Below are 21,940 nucleotides of genomic sequence, written 5' to 3'. Positions count from 1 at the left end.
ACGGCCTTCCCCAAAGATAATAACGCGTTAGTCTCTTTAGGCGCGTATTTTAATAACATTACCTTCCTAAATTCGGGTGCACATTTATGTGACCCAAATCCAAATCTCAACGAAGTCGAAATGTGTCAACAACCACGGGTGCATTTATGTGACGTGGTTCGAAACACGTTTTCACGACGTTGCAATTCTCGTTAAAAATAATAATAAAGCGGTTCATGGTTTAAAAGCACATAAGTTAAAACATGTATTAAAATCAGATTTTAGCCAAATATAGCAGTTGAGCGACCGTGCTAGAACCACGGAACTCGGGAATGCCTAACCCCTTCTCCCGGGTTAACAGAATTCCTTACTCGGATTTCTGGTTCGCGACTGTTAAACAGGGTCAAACCTTTTCCTCGATTCGGAATTCAAACCGGTGACTTGGGACACCATAAATCTCCCAAGTGGCGACTCTGAATCTCTTAATAAACGAATCCCGTTTCGATTGTCCTTTAATTGGAAAAATTCCCTTTATTATACCCTTCCGGGGGTGTAGTAAAAGAAAAAGGAAGTGTGACAACAATCTCACCGGATAAGCTCCAAAAAGTCCTCGCCCTCAAATATAATAGAGGTAAGGGCACAAGCATACTCATTACTCTCATCCTTATTTCTTCACCTGCTTCCCCTTTACTTCCTCTTCTTCCACACAGGTTATCTCTGCAAAATGTGTGAGTTTCTAGGTCTCGTGTGTGTTCTTCTCTCCCTTTTCCGCTTGTTTAAATGCTGCCCCACCCCCTGTCAGCATATTCACAAATCTGATTCAATTCCTTCTTCCCCTCCAAGTCTTTTGTACTATTTTTGTTGAAATCTTGAGTGACTTTTGGACAGAGATATTAAAAGAGGGTCTTTTAATCTTTCTTTTCTTTCTTCCCATTTTCTAGTTTTTTTGCTTCAAGTTTTCCTTTATTTTTCATTTTGAGTGCAAATATGTGGAGAACTGTTGTGATTGTTGTAACTTAAAATTTATTGAATGTTGCTGTAACTTGCTTTTTGACTACTTAACTTATTTTATCTGTATCACTGCCTTTTATTTTATTCATTTTAATGAACAAAATTTGGATGACTGGGATGCTATCTGGGTAAGGAAAATCGATCTAGCGAATTTTTCACTTGAAAGGATGAAATGTATACCAAGAGCACTTTGGAACCAGAAATGCCATGGCAAATAAAAAGAAGAGTGACGCAGGATAAAGACAATCCTATTCATCATTTCATACCGAGGGATAAGAATCCTGGGATATTTCCTTTTGAACCCAACTGAAGGAAGACGCGCAGTTATTCTCAGCAAAGCCAACCAAAGTTGTAAATGAGTCACTTGGATCAAACTAGTAAAGAGTAATAAATGTTATAAGCTTAACTTGTAAGGCCGAACTAGTAAAGAGTAGAGTCCAAGTCTGAATGATGATACAAACTAAACTTTCTCAAAGGAAATAAAATTATGCCATGAGTTTGCTTCACTTGGTAGAATGAGAAACAGAACCTAGACAAATTTAATTGCTTCTTTGTTTTAAGGACAATGACTCCTATTCCTTATGTAAACAGTAGGTATTTAAACAAGCGTTAATTCATCGCATTCACAAAATATAGTTCAGCTAGAACAAATTGCAGCCTTGAATAATCAGTTCCGAGTCTAGCGAACTCCTTCTCATGATCATGGATACAATGGGCTCTTAAACTATTGAAGATTCAACAGTCATTAACCAGTATGATCTTGCAAAATCACAATTCATCGGCACCTAAGTTTGGCAGGTCACACCCTTTCTTGTTTTTCTGCAACTAAAAGGTCGTAGAGAACTGCTTGTTTAAAAATCTAGTACAGGCCATTAAAGAAGGGTTTTCCCATAATTATTTGATCCAACAACAACCCAGTGGAATCCCATAAGTGGGGTCTGGGTAGGGTAGTGTGTGCGCAGACCTTACCCCTACCTATGAAGGTGGAGAGGCTGTTTCCGAAAGACCCTCGGTTCAAGAACGTTTTAAAAAAAATAACTATCAAGCACTATTAAAGAGAAAAAATTACCTTATATGCTCGCCGCATCTCCCTATCTGATTCAAATTCAACAAATGCATAACCACGTGAAGCACCCGTTACTGCAAAAGCAACACCATATGAGAGAAATTTTAACTCAATTCTTCAAAAAGCAAATATCTTTTCTTTTAACAGTTAGTGGTACATATCAGCAAAATTTCTATGATTTTCAAATATGCATTAAACCTCCACAAAAGGACACCTGAAATACAACATAAGCAAGTTGTAATTTTGAATGAAATAGCTAGTACCAATGTGTCTGACAATTCTTACATTCTTCACCCTTCCATATTTGTTCATTTCCTGTTAATAAATGCAACCCAAAATCAGTAAATAACAAATAATTGAATCAATAACACCAACTAGGCAAAAAGCAAACAACAAGAACAACAGAACTGCACAAGAGTAACAAAGAAAGACACAAGAAATAGGAAAATGGTCAAATTTACCATGTATTATTCTAAATCGAGCAACTTTGCCCTCCGTTAGTCTTTAGGTCTAATATCACCCCGCCGATAGGCAAAGTCTTGTTTTTCCCGTTAACCCCAAATGTAGCTCCAACCCGAGGGTATTTTTAAACCACAACCAAAAGTTAAAGAGTATATTTAGATCAATTTTTCTCGAAGAATTTGACACTTGAGGTTCACCTATTTCAAGCTAGAGCTTCATTAATCGCAAGATCACAATTTGCTAACATCAAAGTGTACGAATGAACCAAAATTTTAAATAAACAAAACTAGAGCAAATTCCCATAGTATAAGATAAATTATTATAAGCTTATCAAAAAAATATAACCTTTACACCCAAACTTATATTGAGGAGGGGGGGGGGGGGACAGAAAAGCCAACCTGGCGAAGGGAATATTCAGTAAAACTTTTATACCCAAACTTATAATGAAAAAAACCCAGAAAAGCAAACCTGGCAAAGATTATGTTCAGTGGTAAAATGAGACAAATGACCAACAAAGAGTGTACAATACGGGTCACCAATAGCCTTCGGGTCACCAAATGGGTCATCTGAAAACAACAATGGCAAATGAAGTAATAATGGAAACTATCAGGGGTAAAACAAAGCAGGGTTTTTACGAGCTAGAATGAGTATAATACTAACACAAGCCGGCATTAGAGCAGAGAAGAGCTCTGTAGATGGCGTTATCGTGAGGAAGAATATCAGTTCCATCAATGCTTCCAGCTTGAATTGGATGCTATATAGAAGCATAGAATACTGAGTTTAGATTTTCCCCAGTTGAAGACCTCCTTACGCTGTTGTAATCTTCTCGACCCATTTCTTCATCAAATTGCTATGGCCTTTGGAATCAAACTTTAAGGGATTAAAATTGACACACAAGTATGTTTTGGGGCCTATTTGGAATTCCAAATAGTTGGGGACATTATGCTTTATTAGAGGGATTATTTTATTCATATGCACTATTGAAAACTTTATTACCCTAAATGTTCATGTTTAGTAAATTACTTTAATTACAAGTTTTGTTTACAAAATATATACATTTCACCTTAAAAGGCTTACAATCCATTATTAGTGCCTTCAATTAAGGGATTTAATTACACCCTTTACCTTTTTTCTCTTCTTATCTTTCCTTATTTTTCTGATGCACTATACTAATCGTGAAGTGAAATATCATTAAAACATCCGGGGGATGCAAAGTTACGAAAAGAAGAGACACAAAACTTATAAAGCTAAGGAGTGACAAATTCCAGGAAGTGATCTGAGTGTTGATGATATTAAAATATTTGGATGAGACATTTTCCGGACACAGAATACTCCTCCCAGAATTTGTAATATCCAAAGCACCCAAAGTCTACCCCTCATGCCGAATCTTTTAGCTGCGTAATAAGAAAATCCTCCGAATGGACGAGCTAATAAATTAGCCATACCAAATGTTGTTGCAATAATTCCCGTTGTGTGAAGCTTTAGATCAAATCTGTAGGTTTTGCACAAAATTCTGTTAGGGAACTATATATAGGTAAATATATTTACTTTATAACAAAATTTTATACGATTAGTTAGTAATTCATTTTTACGATGTAGCAAGTAAAATTAAAGAAATCCAATGAACCTGGGTCCATTCATATTGGATGAATTTTGAATAACAAATCGTTTAAATTAAAAGAGACCGAAAAAATCCCAAAGCTTATATCATAGGCTTGTAAAACTTATCTACAATTTTCATACATTGTTTATACCCAGTTATATACAACTACAATATCATACAACTTAAACACAATATTTTATACAAATTTTATACAATATGTCTTTTGTATATTTTGTATATGATTTATACATAGTAAAAACAAGTTTCATATAACTAATTATATTGTAATAACCCGAAATAATTTTATATATTTATTTATTAAAATGGAAGAATTATTTATATTTATTGGTATTAGATCAAATACTAACTTAGTGGAAGAATATTTATTATAGTATATAGGAAAAAAAAGATAATTTATTATAATTTAACATAGTGTATTGAATAAGTGGCTAGTGGATAATTTTACAACTTTACTTGAGTTTTCCTTAAACAAAATAGAGAAAATCTCACTTTATACCTATTAAATTTCAAACTATTTACCCTTTAATGCCCAGACCCAAACTATTTACTACTCCTACCCATACTCCCCAAACTATTTACCGGCTAGTTGTTCCCAGAGTCAAGGCTTCAATCACAAAAAGCCTAGCTTTACTAAAATAAATATTAGATACAGATTATCTCTGAATAATCACTGTTATGTACAAGAGAATTTTAGCATACATTGGAAGGTGACCAACTGATAACCGCAATAGAGGTTATTTGAAAAAATTGAACTAGGCTCTGGCCCCTTCCTCATTTTTCTAATTGAGTAGTTTCCATGAACCATGCGATCAGAATTACATGTGGACAAAACTTACAAAGCCATGGTTTGGATACTTCATTAAGTACAAGAGCAGATTACATCCCAAATCTAAATTTTGTGTGTATTTGAATATCCACCATTGTTGGGCTTGAAGCTCAATTTTATTTTTAAAGATTTTTTGTTTGATTCAAAGTGGGTGCTGTTAAATATTGCTTATAGTACCTTCTAGAAGTTCATACTGAAATTTGATAGCATTTGGACCTGATTTGAGGTGGTTGAGATCGAAATTTTCAATTGAAAATCGAAGAAGAACACAGCTACACTATACCGCTACGGTATACAATATGTTGTAGGAGTATATAGCTATACTGCAATAGTACACTATTATAGTTTACAAAACAGTATACCGCTACAATATACTAATATACTATAGGAGTATATAGTTGTACTGTAACAGTATACTATTATGGTATACAATATATTGTTATCGTATACTGTAATAATATGCTAGATAATGTAACAATATGCTATAATAGTATACAATATACTATAATAGTACACTTATTACCCGTAAATTCACTTGCCTTTTCCTTTTTAATTTGTTTTAAGCTTTTACCTAGCGTGAGGGACAAATTGAAAATGCAAAAAATAAAATAAAAATTATTGTATGCTATATGATGTAACGGTATACTCTTACAATTAGATCGTTTTAGAATTTTTTAAATTTTTTATTGACAACTGATATTATTTTAGTTTAATAATTAAATTAATTTTTTTTAACTCATTTCGTACAATTGTATACCCTGTTGGCATAGCTATATACTATATTGGTATCATATGTTAGTTAATATTTTTTTGGTTGTATTAGCTACATTTAATTGGTACACAATTTGATTTTCTTTAGTAATAATATAAAAAATAGTAAAAACAGTAAATAAAATTAGATTATGAAGAGAAAAAGAATATAAAAAAAAGAAGTTAAATGAAATTAGAAAAGGAAAAAAGAAAAAAATGAGAAGAAAACGAGTAAAAAGAAAAGGAGAAAAGAAAAAAAAAGAAAAAAGAAAAGAAAATAAGCATAGAAATAAAAAAGAATTGGAGAATAAAGAAAAAATTCCCCACAAAACCTACTATGGATAGGAAGTGTAATTAGTTTATGGGTAGGAAAACAAATTGGTAGACAAAGGTAAATAGTTTTGTTCTTGTGGGTAACTGTGTCAAAACCCCAACAAAATAAAGTGAGCCTTAAGCCCATACCTTGTGCTGCTAGGATTTAGGGGTGAGAATATATATTTACAGCTCGATTTTTAGAAAGAAAAATAGCGTAGACTATACTGGGGGAAAATAGTTTGTCTTTGTGACTGCATTGGAAGCTGGAAGCCAAATCACTTTTATTAATCACTATGCAGAAATCTTTATAGAGGAATCCAATTTACAAGGTATGTTATATATAATTCTTACCCACAGTAACGTTTTCAAGGTAATTGAGATGAAGGGATATTAATTCTAATGATTAGCTAATGATTATGAGGAGAATTATTTGGCAATGATTGATAGAAATTACAAAGCTAATGCTATGAAATATATTTGATGTTTTTTCGGTTGCCACTATTTTAAATAGGAAATATATGATTAACTAATTTGGTTGTAAATAATGAAAAGTGAAAATTGTAGTAGCATAATAGTTATGTAATGAAGATTGAATATGAAATGGTTTAATGAAATAAAGTAACCAATTTTGTTAGCATGGGAAATCTGGATTTCGGAAAAGGTGGGTTAAATGCGAGACCACCGTTTCGGTAATTTTATTTTTCTATCGTTGAAAATGCCGCGTTTGATATTAATCGTATACATATTTTTATTAATTAGACTGGGGGTTGACTTTGATTTTGACTCGTCCAAAGATTATAAAAAATTATTCACTTAGACTAATTAAGACGTATTATTCAATATTTTTGATAGATTGAGGCCATTGGAGGCCATTTGATTGGTGTTCTTGCAAGGTTGGGAAACTTCCCGTTAGCGAGGTAAGTGAGACTTTAATCTTTGATGCTTGCTTTTTCAAAATCCGTTTTGAAAGTATGTTTTTTCCTGCCTGGTCCATGTGTTGGGACAAGCGTGCGCTTGGTAGAATCGGTGGTCGTTGACTAGCCGCAAATATATATTATTTTGTAAAAAGCTAAAATTATTTAATGAGTAATTTGTGATGTGGTGTGATGTGGCGTAGCCTCGTGCCACGTCGTTGGGGCGTTAGAATTTATTCCTTCGCTGCCGTAACATATATTGTGTGACGACCCGGCCGGTTGTCTCATGAGTTACCGCTCCGTTTTTCCTATTTCTGCTTCTCATTGCTTTAATTATCGGTTTTGTATGTGACGGGTTGGTTGGCTCGGGTTCGGAAAGGTTTTGAGAAGGTTTGAGACACTTAGTCTCTTTTAAGAAGGCTTAAGTTGGAAAAGTCAACCGGATGTTGACTTATGTATTAGAGGGCTCGGATGTGAGTTCCGATGGTTCGGATAGCTTTGAGAGATGATTTGGGACTTAGGAGCGTGGTCGAAATGTGTTTTGGAGGTCCGGGGTAGATTTAGGCTTGAATTGGCGAAATTGAGTTTTTGGCGTTTTTCGGTTGATAGGTGAGATTTTGATATAGGGGTCGGAATAGAATTCCGGAAGTTGCAGTAGCTTCGTTATGTCATTTGGGATATGTGTGCAAAATTTCAGGTCATTTGGACGTAGTTTGGTTGGGTTTTTTATCAAAAGCGGAATGCGGAAGAATTTAAAACCTTAGGCTTGAATTCGATGAGTTTTGGTGATTTTGATGTTGTTGGAGGTGTTTTGAAGATTGGTACAAGTTTGAATAAGGTTATGAGATATGTTTGTGCTTTTGGTTGAGGTCCCGGAGGCCTCGGGGTGATTTCGGATGGTTGACGGGGAGTTTGAAGATTTATTGCAGCTGCAGATTGTGCTGCTTCTGGTATTTCCGCACCTGCGGATAGGGGACCGCAGGTGCGGCGCCGCATATGCAAAAGATGGGTCGCAGAAGCGGCCAGAGGTGCGTTTGTCAGGAAACCGCAGAAGCGGCTAGGAGGACCGCATCTGCGATGTCGCAGATGCGGGTGTGTAACAGCAGATGCGGATAACGGGAAGCTTAAGTGATTTCCACAGAAGCGGATCGAGAACCGCAAATGCAGTACCGCAGATGTGGAAATGTCTGGACAGAAATATAAATTAGTTCCTTCGCGATTTTCAGAAGGTTTTCTCACTTTTTAACTCGAATTTTGGAGCTTTGGGCGATTTTGAAGAGAGAAATCAAGGAGACATCGTTGAGGTAAGGTTTTGGATTATGAAAACTCGTTTTTATGGTGTTAATGCATGGATTAGAGCTGTAATTAAAGGTAAAGCTGAGAAACTAGGGCTTAGAATCCTAGACCTTTGATTGAAGTTTTGGAAGACCATTTGTGGTCAGATTTTGGAACTTTTTTTACATGTATGAACTCGTGGGGAGATAAGGAATCTAATGATGTTAATTTTGTCGAATTCCGAGACGTGGGCCCGGGGGTCGGGTTTTGGTAAATTCGGATTTTGTGATGTTTTTAGATTATTTCCGAGTGGGCTTCGTCCCTTTAGCATAAATTAATGGTTACGTTCTGATTTTGGTAGATTCGGAGCATGCAGAGATCGATTCGAAGGGCAAGGGCATTGCAAGCTGGATTTCGGGCCGGATTGAGGTGGGTAATAATTTTAAATGTTGTCCTGAGGGTATGAAACCCCGGAATTTCACAGCGTTCGGCTATGTTGAGGTGAGACACACGCTAGATGACGAGCGTGGGGCCGTGCACCGTTGGGGATTGTGACCTAGTCCATCCCGTATGACTATTCTACTGTGTATTTAATAGCTAATTGTTTGATATCATTATATTTTGGGCTAAATGCCATATTTGGGCTTCGTGCCGACTGTTTGAACCCTTAGGGGATTTTAAATGATATTTTCCTCACTGATTGATTTCATACTGGTGCTCAGTCATGCTATATTTTCACTATTTTCAAAACTCAGCTATGTTATTTTGTTTTAAACACATTAAATGATATTTTCAAAGATATTTGAGCTGAGCTTCATATTTTATTGTGGCCCGAGGGGCTTATGAGATTCTGACTGAGTAAGGCCGAGGGCCTGTGTTGTGAGGATACTTTTGGGTCGGGTTGCACGCCGCAGCAGTGATATACTGATTATGATAATGAGGCCGAGGGCCCGAGATTGTACGCCACGAGGTGGCTTGAGATTCATATGAGGTCGAGAGCATGTTTATGATGCCCCGAGATGGCTTGATATTGTGCTTGGGCCGTAAGGGGCCCCTCCCGGAGTCTGTACATCCCCAGTGAGCGCGGGTACCCATTGTGATATGAGATATAACCCGAGGGGCTGGTATTGTTCTGTGATATTGTCCGAGGGGCTGATTCTGTTGTTACTGTGCCCGAGGGGCAGTTATTATGTGTTTACCTATTTTTTTTTTGTTTTTCCTGTATATTGTTTGACTGTTTAAAGGATGTTTATGAGATTTCACTGCTTAATTATATTCACTGATTTTGTTATGCCTCTCCTAGCTTAATGTTGTGCCTTACGTGATTTTATATCGCTCAGTCTTCATTTATTTTTATTACTCACTGAGTTGGAGTACTCACTTTACTCCCTGCACCCCTGTGTGCAGATTCGGGCGCTACAGGTCCTGCTCCTGAGGGTTGATAGTTCCAGCAGGTCTTCGGAGATTTACTAGGTAGCTGCTTGGCGATTCGCAGCCCAGTGCATTCTCCCTCTATCTTAGTTCTTTTTGATTCAGTTATATAGTAGTGGATTAGACTTCAGACTTCTAGTATTGTTTTAGATGCTCATGACTGGTGACACCCTGATATCGGGCTGTGTTGGTTATTACTTCCTCAACTTTTACTGTTAATTTGGGATTTCATTTCTATTAAAGACTTGGTATTTATTATTTTAACTGCTTAAAGTGAATTGAAAGTGTGTTGGTTGGCTTTGTCTTCACGAGAGGCACCATCACGACCGGGTTTGGGTTTAGGGTCGTGACATATTGGGGCATTGTGTATGCCGCTGTTATAAATTTTGGGGCATCGTGTATGCCGCCGTTATAAATTTGGGGCATTGTGTATGCCGCCGATATAAAATTTGGGGCATTGTGTATGCCGCCGTTATAAAATTTGGGGTTGTGTATGCCGTAGTTATAAATTTGGGGCATTGTGTATGCCGCCGTGAAAGATTTGGGGCATTGTGTATGCTGCCGTGGACTCATCGGGGTGTTTGGTTAATTTCCTACACTGCCGTTAATGACAAGTCCTTAATGTAGATTGTATTGAGATATATATAATGTTGTTGTTGAATAATTGTTTGGACCTTATAGAGTAATTATATGGTGAAAGAATTTATGTGCATATTATTTCTGTGCTCTTTGTGTGTTTGTATTTTCTAACACTTGTTCTAGAGGTATTCAGAGTGGTGGGTCGATGATCTTACTGGGTTATATTTACGTATAACTCACTCCTTACCTGCATATCCATGCAAATACTATTGGTGAAGACGGAGCTAGTAACCGACAAGTTCGCTAGAGTTGATTCAGTTATTGAGGTGAGCCGCTGCATTGTTCGTGGAGGCTGACCAAAGAGTCTTTATCACTTATTCATATGAGGTCTTTTGTAATTCTCTTAAATGCTCCATGGTCTAGTGTGAGATTTGGGCTAGAGTGTTAATCTTATATTTTGAGATATTAATTGTTCGTAATAGTTATCAGATTATTTGGATACTCATTTAATTAATCAAATGCTGTAAATTAATGGCTAAGGTAACAAAGTATGGTCCGCTCGACAGGTGGTGTTAGCTGGGTGCCAGTCACGTCTAGGGGTAGTTTGGGACGTGACTTATATATTATACAACTTATCTGCAACTTTCATACATTATTTCTACCCAGTTAAAGACAACTACAATAACATACAACTTAAATACAAAATTTATACAATATGTCTTTTGTATATTTTATATCTGATTTATACATAGTAAAAACAAATTTCATACAACTAATTGTATATTATACAACTTATCTATAACTTATTTACAATTTTCATACATTATTTCTACTCAGTTATATACAACTACAATATCATACAACTTAAATATAATTTTTATACAATATTGTTCAACTTTCATACAATAATTATATAATTTTTCTACAAATTTTTCTACAATTGCGTAAATATAATATATATATCATGTCTTCTNTATATAAACAGTACAATTACGTAAATATAATGTATATCACGTATTCTTCTTCTTCTCCTCCTCCTCCTCCTCCTCCTCCTCCTCCTTCTTCTTCTCCTCCTTCTTCTTCTTCTTCTTCTTCTTCTTCTTCTTCTTCTTCTTCTTCTTCTTCTTCTTCTTCTTCGACGAGTTTCAATCTGAAATTCAGCGAAAATCAAGTCTAATCTTCACCAAAACACCCTCAAAATTGAGTTATAAACTCCAAACCATATTCCCTATTGTTTGCAACAACACCCAATCCAAACAAATAATGGTTTTTGAAAACCAAATTCGAATTCAAAACTTCAAAGCTTTTTAATGGCTGTCAATGGTGGAATTGCTGCTCTCTTTTCCTTTGTTTTACATTACTGAAATTAGGGATTGAGAGATAGAGAGAGACGTAGAGAGAATTCCTCTGCTTTACGTAGATATCTTCTTCTTCATTGAAAATCAAGCTAATCAGAGACGTTAATGGAGGTAGGAATTTTGAATAAGAGTAAAAATTTCAGCTGGTTTTTGAAGAAGAGATGAAATAGGCGTTAATGGAGGATTTCTGAGATTTGTGAAGAGAAAATCGTGGGTGAGTGCAAGATACGTGGGTGAGGGGGGTGGGATGTGGAGAGAGAAACGTGGGGGGAGTGGGAATATACGGTATAGTTATTTTAGGACACTAATTAATATCATTAATTCCCTTAAAATGTACATAAATGGTCATTGGGTATATAAAATGTAATTATAGTAAAACTTGAGTAGGGAGGGTAATATAGTTTCATATAGTGTATAGCAATGTAAAAATTCCTTTATTAGATGGCTTGCTATCGGCTGGGCTTCCAACCCCTCGCGGGCTTTAATGGCTCTTTTTAGAAAATCTTATACAAATGTCCCAAATAAATCTCAACTTACCAACCCTAGCCATCAATCATAGACCTTACCAAAACTAGTCAAACGCATATAAAAATTGAAAACCTAAATAAATAATGTTCTTTCTCCCCAAGAATCACACGCAAAGATCTACTTTCATATTTTTAAGTGTGATCAACAATATTAGATGCAAGACGAGAAGAATTTTTTATGGATGAGGTAGCAAATAAGGTAATTAAAATACAAAAAAATATACGTACAAGATTCCAAAAATCTAAGCAAAAAAGGACCTTTTTCAATGAGTATGATCGAAATTCATTTAAAATATATAGATGAGTCAATATATAAAATTTGATAAAGATTAGAGGTGAATTGGACTGGTTTGGTATCAAAATTCATATCTAAAATCGAGTTCAAAAATATCTTCTGCGACACATGTATCAAATATGTATCACACATGAATCTCACACACAGGTATACATGTGATACACATTTGATACAAATATGGTATATAAGTGATACACAAATGATACACAATGTGATACACATATCAATTTTTTTCATGTTCATCTTCTACTTCGAGTTTTCAATTCAAACACCTCAAAACTCTACCAAATCATCCCAAATCGAGAATCAAGCTCTTTAAGATATACCCAATCTATTCTAATAGCACTCACTCAAAAGAAAGTAAAAAATTAACTCTTTTTGGCTACAAATAGCTACAAATTTACCCTTTAACTTTTGGTTGTGGTTTAAAAATACCCTCGGGTTGGAGCTACATCAATGGGAAAAACAAGACTTTTCCTAACGGCGGGGTGATATTAGACCTAAAGACTAGCGGAGGGCAAAGTTGTTCGATTTAGAATAATACATGGTAAATTTGACCATTTTCCTATTTCTTGTGTCTTTCTTTGTTACTCTTGTGCAGTTATGTTGTTCTTGTTGTTTGCTTATTGCCTAGTTGGTGTTATTGATTCAATTATTTGTTATTTATTGATTTGGGGTTGCGTTTATTAACAGGAACTGAATAAATATGGAAGGGTGAAGAACATAAGAATTGTCACACACACTGCTAGCTTTTAGTTCAGATATGAGGATGTGTAAATAGAATGACCTGTACTAGATTTTTAAACAAGCAGATCGATCTCTACGACCTTTTTAGTTGCAGAAATACTGAAAGGGTGTGTCCTGCCAAACATAGGTGCCCATGAATTGTGATTTTGCAAGATCATGCTGGTTAATGGCTACCAAACTCATGGCATAATTTTATTCATTTTCTTGTTCACATACTGCAGGATGCTCACCATAACTTTATTGATGATTCTGAAATTATAGTTGACACTAGTATGGGTGTGTATGGGATCCGTACTGGATCTTGTCAAATAATTTTGGATACTTTGACCACGACACGGAAAAATTCGAGACGAGATACAATTTTGATTCACGAAATAAGAATCAAAACTAGGGTAAATTTGAAGAAAATAACATACCTTATCTAGGAAATCAATCCTTTACTTATCTACAACTTGAGAATTAAAAAAAATTCACACTTTACAAGCTATACGTAAGTATTCCACAAAATTGCTCATAATTTAGAGATATTTTATATTTTTGAATTATTTTTAGACGGATCCTCGCAGCCGTATCCGTATTAGGATCCGTATCCCTGAATCTGAGAATTACATCTCGAATGACCCGACCTCTGGATACGCGCCCGTGCCGGACACCCGCACCCATGTCCGAGCAACTTAGGTTTTGATTTCCATCAGAATCCATGGGTGTAAAGGTTATACTTTTTGTAACGATCCAACCGGTTGTTTTGAGCAATTACACTTTTGTTCAGCTATTTGAAATGTTGAGTAGCTTTGTTATGTCATTTATGACTTGTGTGCAAAATTTGAGGTTATTCGGACTTTATTTGATAGGTTTCGGCGTCGTTTCTTTTGGAATAAAGGGCACCACATTGTGAAAATGACCCTTGATTTGTGATTCGATTAAAACATCAGATCCGTACTTAAATTATGGAGTCATAGCAAAAAGAATCGTCGAATTCAGACATCGTATGAGAGAGTTATGCCCATTTTCGTATCGGTAAAGACTAGTACTATTTTTCTGGGGCAGAGGCAAATTGTATGTGTCAAATGCGATTTATAAGTCTCAGGTGTCAAATGCGATTTATAAGTCTCAAGCGTCAAATGCGACATGCCTGGACAGATTCTAAAAACGGGGGTTTCGGCCATTTTTAACACATTTGGAGCTATGGAACTCGAATTGAGGCGATTTTCACCATATGAATGGGGTAAGTGATTCTAACTAGGTTTTGGTTAAATTAAACGAATCTATTGTTGTTTTTATCAACAAATTAGTGTTATGGGTTGAAAATGGTAGAAACTTTTATAGACTTTAATTGAGGATTTGAAGGCCGAGTTGTGATCGAATTTGAGTAATTTTGGTATGGTTGGACTCGTGGTTGAATGTGGGTTCGGATTTTGTAATTTTTGTCGGATTCCGATACATGGGCACCGCAGTTAACTTTTCGAGCGGAGTTGGAAATTTTTCTAAATTGTTAAATTGTAAGCATTGCAGTATATTTTGATTAATTTGCACGTTGTTTGACTAGTTTCAGATCGTTTGGCTTGGAAATGAGGAGATAGGAAGGCTTTCAGAGGTTGATACGCGCGGAATGGAATTTCCGGAGTATTATTTAGCTTGCTCGGCTGGATTCGGCTTGTTCAAGGTAAGTAACACTTCTAAACTTGGAGCTGAGTGTATAAACCCTAAAAATACGTGTTATATGATTTGTTTGGAGGTGATGCACACGCTAGGTGACGGCTGTGTAGGCGTGCACCATAGAAATTATGGCTTAATTGATTCCGTCAGTGGCGAAGCTAGGAATTTTCCCTAGGTTGTTCAAATTTAAAAGAAGTGAAAAAAAATTTCCGACAAAGGGTATTCAATATGTGTTATATACCTCTAAAACGTAATATTTTACCTATATACACAGTATAATTTTTCGACGAAGGCAGGGGCGGCTCAACAACATCCAAGACCTAAAGCAAAGCCTTACTTATATATATATATATATATATATATATATATATATATATATATATATATTATTTAATGAGCATCGTTTTCTGAAAAATTAGATAAGTGAGTATGTGAAATGAAAAAAAATGAGAACTTGGTTTTATAAAGTACAAAAAATTGAATGAATTTAATGTTGATTACATCGTAACTGAAATGAGAAAACTCAAAAATATATTTTCTCCGTCCCAACTTATGTGACTCCTTTTTTTAGTCAGCCCCTTTCTATATTTGGTAATAATTCAACTTTAGAGTTCCTTTTTTTTTTACCCTTAATGAGATGATTTCAAATCACACAAGTTTTTATGATTTATGTGATTTGGTGCTAAATTCGTAGTTCTAGATGTTATTTTGGCGTTTTGATCGCGCGAGCAAGTTCGTATGATGTTTTTAGAATTGTGTGCATGTTTGGTTTGGAGCCCGGGGACTCGGGTGAGTTTCGGATAGGCTACGGGATGTTTTGAACATAGAATATCTGGTATTTTTGCTGCAGCACCTGTTCTGGTGTGTCCTTCTTCGCGTTCGCGAAGCTACTCTCGCGAACGCGAAGGGTGGGCTGGTCAGGGTGACTTTTTCTTCTTCGCGAACGCGAAGGCCTGGTCGCAAACGCAGAGTGATGAGGCCTTTACCCTTCGCGAACGCGACCGGCTCATCGCGAATGCGAAGCATTGGGGACCTAGGGGAGGGGTCAGACTTCCTTCTATGTGAACGCGAGCAAGGGCTCGCGAACGCGAAGGCCAGGGGAGCAAAGCCTTCGCGAACGCGACGGAGGTTTCACGATCGCGTAAGCCTAGCAAGGCAGCTCTTCGCGAACGCGACAGTGTCCTCGCGAACGCGATGAACACTGTCGCCCAGTTTATAAACAGTCCCAAATTGGGACTTAGGTCATTGTTTCAAATTTTCAAAAGCTAAACGGCCTAGAGGCGATTTTCAAAAGACAATTTCTTCCCAAAAGTGTTGGTAAGTGATTCTAAGCCATTTTCTATCAATTACCCATTGCATTTTATGAAATTTCAACCTAAAATCTAGTGTATTCATGGTAGAATTGGGGGGTTTTGGGTAAAAACTAGGGATTTGGGAAATTGGGGATTTAGACCTCGAATTGGGGTCGAATTCCAAAACTAATTATATATCCGGGCTCGAGGGTGAATGGGTAAATGAATTTTGGTCCGAACAGCGGGTTTTGACCAAGCGGACCCGGGATCGGGTTTTGACTTTTTGGGAGAAAGTTTGGAAAAACTATATTTATGCATTGTAGTTGATTCCTTTAGCAATAATTGATGATATTGAGTTAATTGTGGCTCGATACGAGTGGTTTGGAGGTGGATACTAGAGGCAAATCGGTAATTGAGCATTGAGTGGCCTGTGGAGCGAGGTAAGTGTTGTGTCTAACTTTGGCTTGAGGGATTAGGTATTGTTGCCTATTTGCTACGCGTTTGGTTGATTGAGTACAACGTATAGGTGAGGTGACGAGTACCTATACTTGTTGTCGAGTCACAACATGCGAGTGAGTCTTATTCTTGTGGTCGTTGTATTACTTATTCATATTGTTCGTGTTTAGACTAGTTATTCTTTATGTTGGGCAATTCTTATCATATTTTACGGAATTTGACACTGATTGAGTATTGACTCAAAGTTGAGTTTGACATTGTGGAGCTAAATCTTGAAACAAGACTTGTTATTAATAATTCTATCTCCCGATTGTTATTGTTTTGTTGTTTGGGTGAGGAAGAGTGTAAAGCACGAAGGGTGATGCCGTGCCATTTTATATTCATCATCATGTGAGGAAGAGTGTAAAGCACGAAGGGTGATGCCGTGCCATTTCATATTCATTATCATGTGAGGAAGAGTGTAAAGCACGAATGGTGATGCCATGCCATTTATATTCATTATCATTGTTTCTTTCATTTATTATGGTGAGGATGAGAGTAAAAGCACGAAGGGTGATGCCGTGCACTTATTTTTGCTATGTTTCCATTGGTGCAAAGCATGTCGTTGCTGTGTTTCTTTACTGTTACCATTCTCAAGATCTTGCACTCCCCTCAGCATGTTTTCCCCCTCCAGTTAATATCTGTTTAGCTTCTATTATTTGTTATTATGCCCGTATATTGTTTAACTGCACAGGTTTATATATGTGTCTTGTCCTAGCCTCGTCACTACTTCGCCGAGGTTAGGCTCGACACTTACCAGTACATGGGTTCGGTTGTACTGATACTGCACTCTGCACTTTCTGTGCAGATTTCGGTACTGGGCCGAGTTGATCCCGAGTTAGCTGCTGGCTTTATCTGATCGGAGACCCAAGGTAGTCCTGTTGGCGTCCGCAGGCCCTGACGTCCCCTTCTATGTATTTCCTTTACTGTTTCATTTGTATCAAAAACAGTTGTACTTTCTTCAGACACTTTACTTGTAGTTAAATCTTAGTAGTTCGTGGATTGTGACACTAGATTCTGGGTAGTCGTATATAAAGCACTTCTTTAGTCGGTTATGGTTTAATTGTTGTTATTTACCGAATCGTTTAAGAGGTAGCGTATTAAATTTCTAATTGTTGGCTTGCCTAGCAACTAAAAGGTTAGGTGCTATCACGGTCCCGACGGTGGAAAATTCGGGTCATGACATGTATTGATGAATACAGCAGCAAAAAGCGCCTAAAATCAGGGCAGTCCAGCTGTACGTGCATGTATTCACATGTATTCGCGCTGCTGTATTCCTGAATACAGTTGTACGCGTATATATTCACATGTATTCGCGCCATGTATTCATGAATACAGTAACAATAATCTCTTAAAAATAGGTATGTCCAGCTGTCTAAGAGAGAGGAAAAACATAAATAGCGTACTTCATGCCTCAATGGTAGTATATACCATAAAATACTTATTTTGCTATAAGATATAAAAGGTAGCTATAGAAAATAATATTTTAAAATAATTTTGGTTTATAATAAATAGGGTGTATACCTTTGCTATAGGAAGTAAAATTTCCTTTATTGAACTTAGCCTATCTTGACCCAATCCATCTCAACCCATTTAAAGTTTGGCTAATTTTTAGCCCAAATTGATCCATGAGTAACTTTGTCAAAATATCTTAGCAATAATTTTATTTTTTGTTTAATATTTTATATATGACCATAACAAAAGAAAATAAAGTCTTATTTAGTAATTATACAATTTATAAGAAAACAATACATATTAATTAAAGCTTAATAAGAGTTGGGCAGGTTGGGTTATGACCCGAATTTTAACCCATCTTGACCCAACCCATCTTAACCTAAGTAACTTTGGGCGGGTCATTTGACTCAACCCATTTTGACCCGCCCAAAATTGACCCAACCCGCCCATTTGACACCCCTAAAGGGGTCGTTCGGTTAGTAAACAAGTTATCTCAAGATTAATTATTACGGGATTAGTTATCCCGTGATTGTTGTGAACAACTAATTTTTGACCACACTCAAATTTTATACTATTTAGTGTAAATATTTCTTTTAGGTTTAATCTTAATATTTATCTTATTCTTAATAGGTTTTATTTAAAAAAAAAAAACTACAAAAAAAACTCTCATCCTTAGAGCATAAAGAATCATTCTTAGTATCATTTACATACATGTAGATATTTAGTTTTCATATATTGTAAGAAATAATGGTTATTCTTCTTATCTTCATAATTTAATTATCTTTTAAAATAAAAGACCAAAAAAAAAAATTCAAAATGAGCTAAAATCACGTTAAAGTGATTAAGTTTGTTATCAAATTTTTATTTAAAAAGAATGAGCTAAGATCACGTTAAAGTGATTAATTTGTTATCAACTTTTTATTTAAAAATCTGATTTTACATTAAAAAAAAAAAGGGCCCATAACCCCATTTTCCCCAAAATACTCCTCACGTCCTTCCCCACTCCCCCATTTTCACTCACGTTCTTACATGCACACACACATGATCTTGGACACACACACACGACATTATACACACACATTTCTATATATATGAAGAGATTTTACAAAAGAAAGGGGAGGAAATCTTCTTTTTAAAAAAAAGTCTTATCAAGAACGGACTAGGCTCTCTCTTTCAGAACTAAATATCCGTCTCCATCTTCGTTCTCATTAGAGCAGTGGCCATCCCACCCCTTCTGGACCAAAATCATTCCCGAAGATCACTCCTAGACAGTCCAAAAACACCCAGAAACAGTCGAGTTTAAGCAAGGTCTCCGTTCAAACTCCGGCGAGTTTCCGACGTTCCAGTCGAGCTTCAGTTTTGGGTTTCTGTTCGAGTTCAAAAATTGCAATTGTGTCTGCAGCTTACAAAATTTGTAACTCAATACTCCTTTGGGTAATCATCTTTGAGGTTGGTTGCTTTTACTCTACCTTTAATCTAATACTAAACTCATAGATATGTGATTTTATGCTATGTGATTCATGGTGTCAGAATTTAAGTATTGATAGTCTTTGTTATTTTATTGTTTAAGTAATGAGAACTGCAAAGAATATGATATTATCTCACTGTGGATGTTTAAAAAAAATTGACTAAAGATTTTTTGTTTTAAATCCAATATTCTTTGAAAGTTGCTAACAAGCTATGGATGGTATAAAATTATTATTTTTATTGTGATGAAAAAGGAGTTCTTGCACTAATCATGTCTCTGTTTCGATTATCCATTCTTTATTTTTTTTAAGTTAGCATTTATTTAAAATTGTTAAACATAAATAATTAAAAATGTGTTACTAGTCAAGACCCATTGAATTTCAGGCCTACTATGACCTAGAAGCATGAGCCATGTAAGAGATGCAGGTCGTCTATACATTTAAGCCATAAAAGAATTTGGACTCAAGAAAATTATGTTCGGTCCAAGAGTGATAAAAATAATTTTGAATATGCAAAATGAACCATAAACTAATTCAAGACTTGTTGCAATAGTAATAAAACAATAGTAATAATAATAAAATTATACAAATAAATGTCTCGAATCTGAAAGAGATAAAACAAGTGAAATACTCTAAAATACTAGAAAAACTTTAGATGTACTTTAACTATTAGCCCGTGTGTTCATATTCGAACCTTGGATTGATATGCTTAAATAATAAAAGGATCATGTGCGCATTCTGCGTCTTGACACCATTAAATTAAAAATAATTATGTTATAGCCATGTGTACATTCCGTACCTTGGTTTAACATTTAATTTCAAAGAAGTACCTCATGTGCGTACCCCATCTAGGTCAAAATAATTAATAAAAAATATCATAAATTAAGTGAAATGGTAATAGACAAGCCATAAGCAATAAAATACAAGAATAGTCAAGATTGATTTAAGCCGAATATTAGTCAATAAAAGCAACCGTGCTAGAACCACGGGACTCGAGGGATGCGTTCGCGCAACTTCAACCAAACTTTCTTAATAAATCAACAAAAGCGTTATTAATCGTGGACAAGTTCGCGTGACATGATTTTGACGCGCCAAAAGAAAAGAGTATACGTACGCGTAACTCAATTCTTTAATTATGAATAATTCAAGTAATTTAAAAGCGGTAAAAAGATAAATGCACATAGGTCCTAAAAATGAGTAGTTAAACAATTTAAGCCAAGTAATATTCACTAAGCGACCGTGCTAGAACCACAGTGCCCGGGAATGCCTAACACCTTCTCCCGGTTTAACAGAATTACTTATCTAGAATTTCTGGTTCGCAGACTCTTTAAAAATAAAACTTCCTCGATTTGGGATTTAAAATAAAACGGTGACTTGGGACACCAAATAAACTATTCCAAGTGGCGACTCTGAAATAAATAAATAATCCCATTTCGATTAATATCACTTAAATTGGAAAAACTCCTTTCTTTCTTATCCCCCTCGGGAAAAAAGGAGGTGTGACATCCCTTTGAACTTTCCCTAGTGAACTTATGTCATATATACTCGGTCAATCGGTAGATTTGATATCTTTGAAACGTCGAACTTTGGTGTATACCTAGACAACCTTATAAGTCACACAATTAACCCCTAACCGTCTTTGGTTCTCATTGTTGTGTTCGTTTCAGCCATGAACACCGCCTGGTTTCATAAGTGCGTAGAGAACTGGCCTTACAAAATTCTCCTTGAAGCGGCTAACTCTTCACACTTACATAGGTGATTCTTAAACATCTCATCCCGTAGATAAACTATTTGATATACCCCGTATCAAATTTAGAAATTATTAAAAAGCCTTAATACTTTATCCTTGGTACTGAACATTGTCTCATCACGAGAATGGACCTAAATTTTAGTTGACAATGTTGAACCGTCATTAATGACTTTGTTTGATCTCCTTGAACCTAGATCTTGGGATCTCCAGTCTTCTAGGTAGAGCTACCGCCACAATGACTTGTTCTCGGACATAGTCTCATTTCCCTCGATGATTTCTCAACTACCTCTCTAATTAGGCCTTTTATAAGTGGATCCGACACATTATCACTTGAGTTTACGTAGTCAATCGTGATAATTCCTCTAGAGAGTGATTGCCTAACGGTTTTATGTCTTCGTCGTATATGACGAGATTTACCGTTATACATAATGCTCCCAGCTCTTCCAATTGCTGCTTGACTATCGTAATGTATGCATATTGGTGCCAATGGTTTGGGCCAAAATGGAATGTCTTCCAAGAAATTCCGGAGCCATTCAGCTTCTTCACCGGCTTTATCTAAGGCTATGAACTCAGCATCCATTGTAGAGCGGGCAATACAAGTTTGTTTGGATGACTTCCAAGATACCGCTCATCCACTAATAGTGAATACATATCCACTTGTGGACTT

At 36.0% G+C, this 21,940-nt stretch overlaps 1 pseudogene; it reads right to left on the bottom strand.

The window, feature by feature from the left end:
- Positions 1 to 1,367: 1,367 nt before the first annotated feature.
- On the bottom strand, positions 1,368 to 3,401 carry LOC109217166 (annotated as a pseudogene).
- Positions 3,402 to 21,940: the final 18,539 nt, after the last annotated feature.

The sequence above is a fragment of the Nicotiana attenuata genome, unplaced genomic scaffold (genome assembly GCF_001879085.1).
Source record: "Nicotiana attenuata strain UT unplaced genomic scaffold, NIATTr2, whole genome shotgun sequence".
Classification (NCBI taxonomy): Eukaryota; Viridiplantae; Streptophyta; class Magnoliopsida; order Solanales; family Solanaceae; genus Nicotiana; species Nicotiana attenuata.
The sequence above is the reverse complement of the archived record's forward strand: the minus strand, read 5'-3'. Positions and strand labels throughout refer to the sequence as shown.